This window comes from Solenopsis invicta, chromosome 9 (genome assembly GCF_016802725.1).
Source record: "Solenopsis invicta isolate M01_SB chromosome 9, UNIL_Sinv_3.0, whole genome shotgun sequence".
NCBI lineage: Eukaryota > Metazoa > Arthropoda > Insecta > Hymenoptera > Formicidae > Solenopsis > Solenopsis invicta.
This window is the reverse complement of record NC_052672.1, coordinates 3931794-3939738: the sequence shown is the minus strand read 5'-3', so window position 1 is coordinate 3939738 and position 7945 is coordinate 3931794. Positions and strand designations below refer to the sequence as shown.

General features: G+C 34.9%; 1 long non-coding RNA gene across 1 annotated transcript; it reads left to right on the top strand.

Annotated features, from left to right (window-relative positions):
• Nucleotides 1-767: 767 nt before the first annotated feature.
• LOC105206922 lies at nucleotides 768-2452 on the top strand. The gene is made up of 3 exons (XR_005575554.1): nucleotides 768-1410; nucleotides 1577-1777; nucleotides 1969-2452. It is a non-coding gene; the product is annotated as an uncharacterized LOC105206922 (long non-coding RNA).
• The last annotated feature ends 5493 nt before the right edge of the window (nucleotides 2453-7945 follow it).

The following is a 7945-nucleotide window of genomic DNA, read 5'->3' as shown; positions in this document are numbered from 1 at the left end:
TAACACAGCGAGCATATTTAATATCATATATTATTTTAACTAGTTTTCAGTAAATTCTATATACATTGTAAAAGTTACCCTTACTTTATTAACTTTTTTAATAAACAGAATTCAAAATGTACTTACCTTACTTATTAATTAATCCAATTACAAATTTTTGAAACCAGAAAGTACACGCAACGTTGAAGCCTCTGAGACTCAACTTGTAAAATTACACGTACACCAGGCATTGGAATCATTTTTATATCTTTATTCAATTATTTAACACTTGTTTCAAACGTCAATTCATTAAAAATATACATTTACATTAACGCTAGAATTAAAAAAGGTATGACTTAGAGGCAGACCTGAGAAAGCGAACTACATTTTTGCTGAGAAAGGTAAATATGCATTGGAAAAAGATAGAAAGATAAAAATAGATTTAATAAGGTGCATCCGATCTAATTAACCTCGTTTCATTACCATATTCATGTGCACTTAAATCATATCTTCTTACGACACTCGAAAAATTTTATACTCGTAGGAGTATAATATAATAATATTAACTCTAGTTAATGCAAAATATATATTTTTAACTGCACATATTCATTAATAATAGGCTTATTCAACGCATTTTTGCACCACGCGAAAGAATTCGGGAGAAAAATGTGTCGTTTGCCCCGCGAACCGAGATATTATTGACGATTCAGGTTACAGGTTAGGAAACCTGTCATACGCGCAATCATGACCGCGATCACGTGATGCACATCACATGGTCGCATAAATGCTGATAGTGTAGTAGCGAGCGCCACACTGTGTCGAAAATGTAAAAGGGAGTGTCACGTCCGCGACGTTGCGAGTATAAATTTTTTCGACACCGGTATAAAACAGACGGGCAAGCCGGCATTCGCTAACAAATCTAACTGTCAGGGCCCCGATTCTCTAACTCACTCGTAACTTTGCGTATACGCAACTTACGAGTGGTTGAAATGCGTATACGTTTACTATTCGATCACCGATGCGTATTCTGTAACACAATTTACGGTCGTTCGTATTTAGATACGTGTACGTATCTTTTGTACGAATGCAATACGCGGCAACACTGGATTGGTGTACTATCCAGTACTATCTTTATTAAAAACATGGCGTAGTTGCCAGTAACACGTGCTTTATTTTTCAACGCTTATTTTGCGTAATAATTTTGTATGTTGATTAAAAAAAAAAAAACGAAAATGGATGCAAGAAAACGTGGTGCGAATGTAACAGAAGAACAAAAAATACTATTATTACAATTTATGGAAAAAAATCCGCGTTTGATGTCCGGTAAATTTTTTGCTGATTTTACATTTAAAGATGCAACTATTTTGTGGCAAAAGCTTGCAGATATCTTAAATAGTTGCAATGGTGTAAGCAAGGAAATCTTGGCGAAAGGTAAATATATATCTGCGTACATATAGAAAAATATAAAATAATTTTTTTAATACCTAAGTAACGATAAGGTTAAGATGACATTATTTTTATCTTAATCTGGTTATTTGGCTATAATTTATTTATTTTTATAACTTATTAATTGAATTTGTAATAATATATGTTTTAGTGCTGGCAAGATTTGCGATCACGTAGTAAATCAAAACAAAGCAAAATAAATGCAGAACGAAGGAAAACTGGTGGAGGAAATGAATCTAATCTTAAATTAAGTAAAACGGAAGAAGCAACATTAAATTTAATTTCTCCTATACGTATCGATGGACACACAGAAGTTAAAGAAAGCGAAGTACAAATAGAATCAGATACTGAGGTAAAATTTTACAAGAACTTTATAATTAATGTAGATTTTTTCTTTATAATAGTATTATAAATTTTTTATATCAAGTTTTTTTAACTTTTTATTATTTCACTTAGTTCTTTTTTTTCACTTTTATTAGATTTATTCCTTATAATATTATAGAATATTCTATACGTAAACTTATCTTGATTCTTTATTTTTAGATAAATTTTGAAACTGATGAAGTGGAATATCTTGATGAAGATATAGAAGATTTGAAACAAATTGGTATAAACAGTGCAGTCTACTTTAATATGGGAAATGCAGAAACCAAAGATGATAAGGAGAATACATTAATCGACAATGCTGCAGGCAATTCAGATGAAAACGGTAATAGTAATGATAGTTCAACTACACCAATAACAAAAAAAAGAAAAAGAATGTCACTGTCTCAAAAACTTCAAGCAACACAACAGCCAACACAGGATCTTGCAAATATAGCACAAAAAACATATGATATGCAAAATACTTATTACGAAAATAAGTTGTTATTAAGGAAACAAGAATTAAAACTTAAAGAAAGATTAGTTAGTACAGTTGAAAAGTGCAATCCTTCATAATATAATGTCTTTTATTGTAAACATATATGTATTAATAACATTATGTAATTTACGACATATATATAAATAAATTCTGTATTATTCCTAATACGTCACCCTTATTTTTTAGTTACCTTCCCCTCCACCTATAAGTCTGTGGAACCCTGTAACTTTGTTACATTACATACATCTCTAAACATAAAGCATATTTTTTAGCTCATATGTGAAATTAATACCTCAGAGTCAGTTAAAGACGATAAATGAGATCTAAATAAGAAAAACTTTGTTCTGATATTTTAAAATAATTACAATTGTTTAGAGAAATTATATTGCAAAAATTGGCAAAAAGATTTTACCTACAAATACTTCAATTAAAAAAATCTTAAAATTTTAACTTGAAGCAAAACAACAATGGAATTTTGTAGTTGACTCTTGGACTAACAAAAAAAAAAAATAAGATATAAATCGCTCCAAAATGTTAAATTATTTAAAGTATCGAAAAGCGACATTTAAAAAAACATGATTTTATAATTAATAAGTAAAATTTTATTATTTGAGCTATATAAAATAGTTAATGAAGGGTTGTAATGAATAAAAATCATTGTATGTATATATAATAATAAGCACGGACGGGAAGAAAAATCTTAAAAATTTCATAGTTTTTGCGCACATTAGTTCGCAAAAGGCAAAAGAATATTACATTGCATGTAATAATGCGTATACATTACACTAAAATAATTTTTTTTTATTTAATTTTATGCACTTTTATACTATCTGTCTAAAACCGAGTAAACATATATTTAATCAAAAATAAAGAAGCATCCATAATGCTGAAAACTTACAAATTAATCGCCCATAGGAATCAGGTATTTTTTTAAACTTTTGTGCACTTTCACAAAAAAATAATGCAAAAGAAATGTTTATACAGGCTCATTGAATTTATGGATAGTTTAAAATTTTTTGAACATCAATTCAAATCCTCAAATTATATAATGAAAAAGTTACAGCAATGTAAAAAATCGCATAGGGTACTCCATACCTATGGGTGGCGGCAACCTAAAGTTATTTATGTATATTTATAATTTCTATGTGTTTACTTTTATTTTGGAATCCAACATGGATTTTCGCTTCTTTTGTTTCAAGTATGGTGTTAAATCTCTAATTAAATTACGCACTAATGGTTTTGTTAATCGAAATAATTTTAAAAATTTTGGGTCACTCAAGTTGAAAGCGTCAGCTGCAACATGTCTTATCCGACGATGATTTCTCCGCATGACGTGTGCATTAAATGCAACTTCAGCGGCTTCAACTTCTTGTGCAACCACAATATTATTAATAATATTCATTTTTATTTCTCTGTAAATACATAATAAGTATTTTTAGAATATTACACAAATATTAACAATTAAAATATTACTATGAATTCTCAAAGAATATTATTTAATAATATATTTTATACATGAAAATATTCTGTTAATGTTATATGTCTTTACATAATATTCTTAGTTATTACTTTAATATACGTAAAATATAAAAATGTTCATACAGTTTTGAGATTTGAAGGAATAAACATTTCTTGAAATATATAAAATTATTAATAAATGGCACATTAAAACTCTGTTTTTTGCGTAATACATTTTATATACGCTATTTTTTACGTAAATTTTATTTTATTTTAATAAAAGAATATTTACATTAATATTTATATTAATTTAGAAACATTATTTTAATATTATTTAATATTATATTGTATTAATATAATATTAACTTATAGAGTATTACATTTAATATTCTATAAATATACCTACGAATATTATTTAATATTAAATATTATTTAATATTATTATTTATAATAATATATTAAATAATATTATGCGCTTATAGGTTACAGAAAGTTTTACACTAAATAGGCCAATAGACATTCGCAAACGTGCTCGAAATCAGGATGCGAATGCTCCAGACCACTCGCAGCGCTGCGTATGAAAATTTGCGTGTACGTTTCAATGCGTGCACGTATCTGAGGTTCGAGAATAGGTTTTCAAATAAAAGCGCTCGCAACTCTGAGTTTGCGCATACGTTTCTCTTACGAGTGAGTTAGAGAATCGGGGCCCAGGTCGCATCCTGTTCTTAACATTTTCCAGCGCCGGATAGTCGCGGCAGAATGATCTGCACGCATGGCCAGTAAGTCATAAAATCATAGACTAATGTCTATTTAACATTTCCCAGCGCCGGATAGTCGCGGCAGAGCGATCTGCACGCACGGCCAGTAAGTCGTAAAATCATATTTAACATTTTCTAGTGACGGAAGGTTGCTAGAGGAAAACTGCGCCTACGACACTCGAAAAGTAATAAAATCTCAATCCAACATTTTCCAGCGCCGGATGGTCGCGGCGGAGAAGTCCGCTCGCACGGCACTTGAAAGACACCGCGACAGAGAAATCTGTCGCGCGACCGTTAAAGTCATAAAATCGTGAACTGACATTTCCCTGACATTTCTCAGTGCCGGATGGTCGCGGCGGAGAAGTCCGCTCGCACGGCACTTGAACTTGAGTTTTCTCATTTAAGAAATCTGAGTGGTGGTTGCATCAGCAGCAACCCCCACTAAGGGTACCGACTTGCCGCGCTTTTTTTAGAGCTTTGTCTCAAAAATCGTATAAATAGAGATGCAGCCCGCGACGCAGCGCAGTTCGAACTCGAGAGTAGAGATCAGGGCTAGTGTGGCTAGGACGGTTCCGTGTCGCAATTGTAGCGACCGAGTTCCCCTGAGCTACTAGTTCGCGCTAAGCTAAGCGAGTCACTCTAATTCCAATTTTAACTCTAAAATCCATTCTACTTCAAACTCTAACTCAAATCCTAAATCGAGACACATTCTAATTCCAATTTTAATTCTAAAATCCATTCTACTTCAAACTCTAACTCAAATCCTAAATCGAGACACATTCTAATTCCAATTCCAATTCTAATTCTAAGCCTAACTCTAAATCCATCGTTATTTTAAATTTTTACTGTAAGCTTAATTTTAATGTAATCGTAGCTTAAATTGTACCACTGTAACTCACTTCTTTTACCCTTTATATCTTAGTAATAAAAGGGTAGTTTATACACATACGCTTTCGCTTAACCTCCCCCGCTTCCATGCACGCAACACCGCGACGCGAGTGTAGTGCCTAGCCAGAAGTGCCACGGTCGAGGTCCCAAGACAACCGGACTGCCGAGAAGGACGAAGACGATCATCACCTGACCAGAGCGGCTACTAAGGCATAGGCAACAGTTTGAACAGCAACCGCCATTCTAAAGCTAAGTCGCAACGTCCAATAAGGCATGTCACATAACGCGTATTTTTCAATCCAAGCCCTTGGAACGATTCCGACGCCACCATACTCGCGCTCTCGCGGCACCCCTTCTAAAGTTATAAAACTCCCCTCACTAGGCCATCGGTCGCGGAAAATCGGGCCCGTCCGCCGGTAAATCCGGCCACGCGATCCGCTCCTGGGCTGTGGAGCCCCCGAAGCTTAGGCTTCGAAACAGCCAGTTTCGCCGAAACGCGCGTATTCCGCTCAACGGCGACCGCTCTCGGTCGGGACGTAACAGGAGAATTCCTGAGGGCGACGACCAAGGAGACGTATCTTACAGAAAAATGTAGAGAGATTAGAATTTGCATCGCGATATCTCTGCTACGGCACCGAGAGAAAAAATAAAAACACTTTTATATATGCAATTTTTCCCAAGCTATCGAATGAGACGACTTTGAACTTGATCGGTTCAGCCGTTGCTGAGATCTGATAATCTTGTTATGCTTGAACTCGCTGACTCGCGTAAAAGAGGCGTCAGTCTTTCTCGCTTTTTTTTGTTTTTTTTTTAATTGGCACGAGACGCGACCGTGCCTCTTGATTTCTTTCAATCAGAAAGATCATGAGCTCTCCCCCGAACTCCGTGAAAAGTTTCATCAACTGCAAAATTTTTAAATGTTTTTGAACGTGATCCACAAAACTCTGAATTGCGCCAGCGGATTCTCGATGCACCCGCGGCATCTTAAACAGGCACTGGATGTGCCACTTTTTAATGGCTTTCTCATCCTCGTATCGCCCCTTTAATAGCTCCCAAGCAATCGCATAATTCTGTTCCGAGATTTCAATCGATTCTATTATTCGTGCTGCTGGACCGCTTAAAGATCCAACTAAATATTGGTGCTTTTGTACGTTCGATAATTCGCTATCGTGTATTAATGTTTTAAACGTATCTGAGTATCTCTTCCAGTCTTCGATGTTCCCGCTGAATGCGGGCAATCTGATGATCGGCAGCTTGACATGAGGCTCCCGCGACGCTCTCGACTGTACGCTTACTCTTTCCAACACCTGAGTCTGCTGTGCTAACAATTGTAACAACGCATCGCCGCCTGTCTCACTCAATCGCTTCGATAACCGCTCAAGGAGCGCGATTTGCTGCTCCAGAATCGCCGCCAATCTGCCAAACAACCCCCAGTATCCGAACTCGAAGTAGGCAATGATGGTTTAAGCCGCTCCATGTAATGTAATAGCATCGACTTTAAAGTGACATATCGTTCGTCAAATTCTAACTCCTCGTCTGCATCTCTCTTAGATTCTTCTTCAGGCATCAGGGATACTAATTGCTGTGATATGACTTGAAATTTATTATATGTTTCGTCTAAATATTGTAGACGTGTCTCAATCTCCTTCGTTGTCGTAATATTCAAATCGTCCTCAATGCGAGTCATAAAAGACTCCATTGTCGTCAACTTCGCCTTCAGACACCCTCGCTGTCTTCTAAGTCCGTCTATGCTCATCTTGTTTCTTCGTTATTACTTAATAGTCACAATCGCTCACTCGAATTCACCTTTCAGCAAAAGAATTTCGCGCGGCACGAAACTTCGAACACGCAACTAACGCGTGCCAATGGAATGCGGCTCCGCGCGATCACCGAATAACACCCCGGAATCGATCGAGTGGTATACAACCGTTGTTAATAGCGTTTCTAATTGTTATAATTGTCACTTGATCGTCACTTGTATTGTATCACTTGATGATCACGCGCACACGCGTGATCCGACTCGAAGGACCATAATGTAAAAATTGGAGCGTTCATTTAAAATATTGAGCTTAGATTGAATGACTTGATCTAATAATTGAAGACGGTTTAATGTATTACGAATGAGTCACTTTATTACGATTCGAACATAATATATAATTCGTTGTACAACGTCGTCACAAGAATTATGCTCTCCTTCGGCAATACAATCGCGAATGTCTCTACTAACGTACGCCGGATTCCTTCGACCGAGGATCCTTGTTCCCACCTGCTTGGGAATTGTCATGCGCAGTTTGATACATACATCGATTTTCAAATCTACATCGTTCCTTCAATTATCACTCTACAAGTTTGTACAATGTTCATTTACATATTCTTGATGTGTTACTTTAATATTCATGTAATATTATAAAAATATTCTTATAGTTTTGAGATTTAAAGTAATAAATATTTCTTTATACAATTATTATGATAATAATAAATGATACATTTAAACTCATTCTTTGTGTGGTCCGAAATTTTACCTACTCTATTTTGTACGTAAATTTAATTTTAT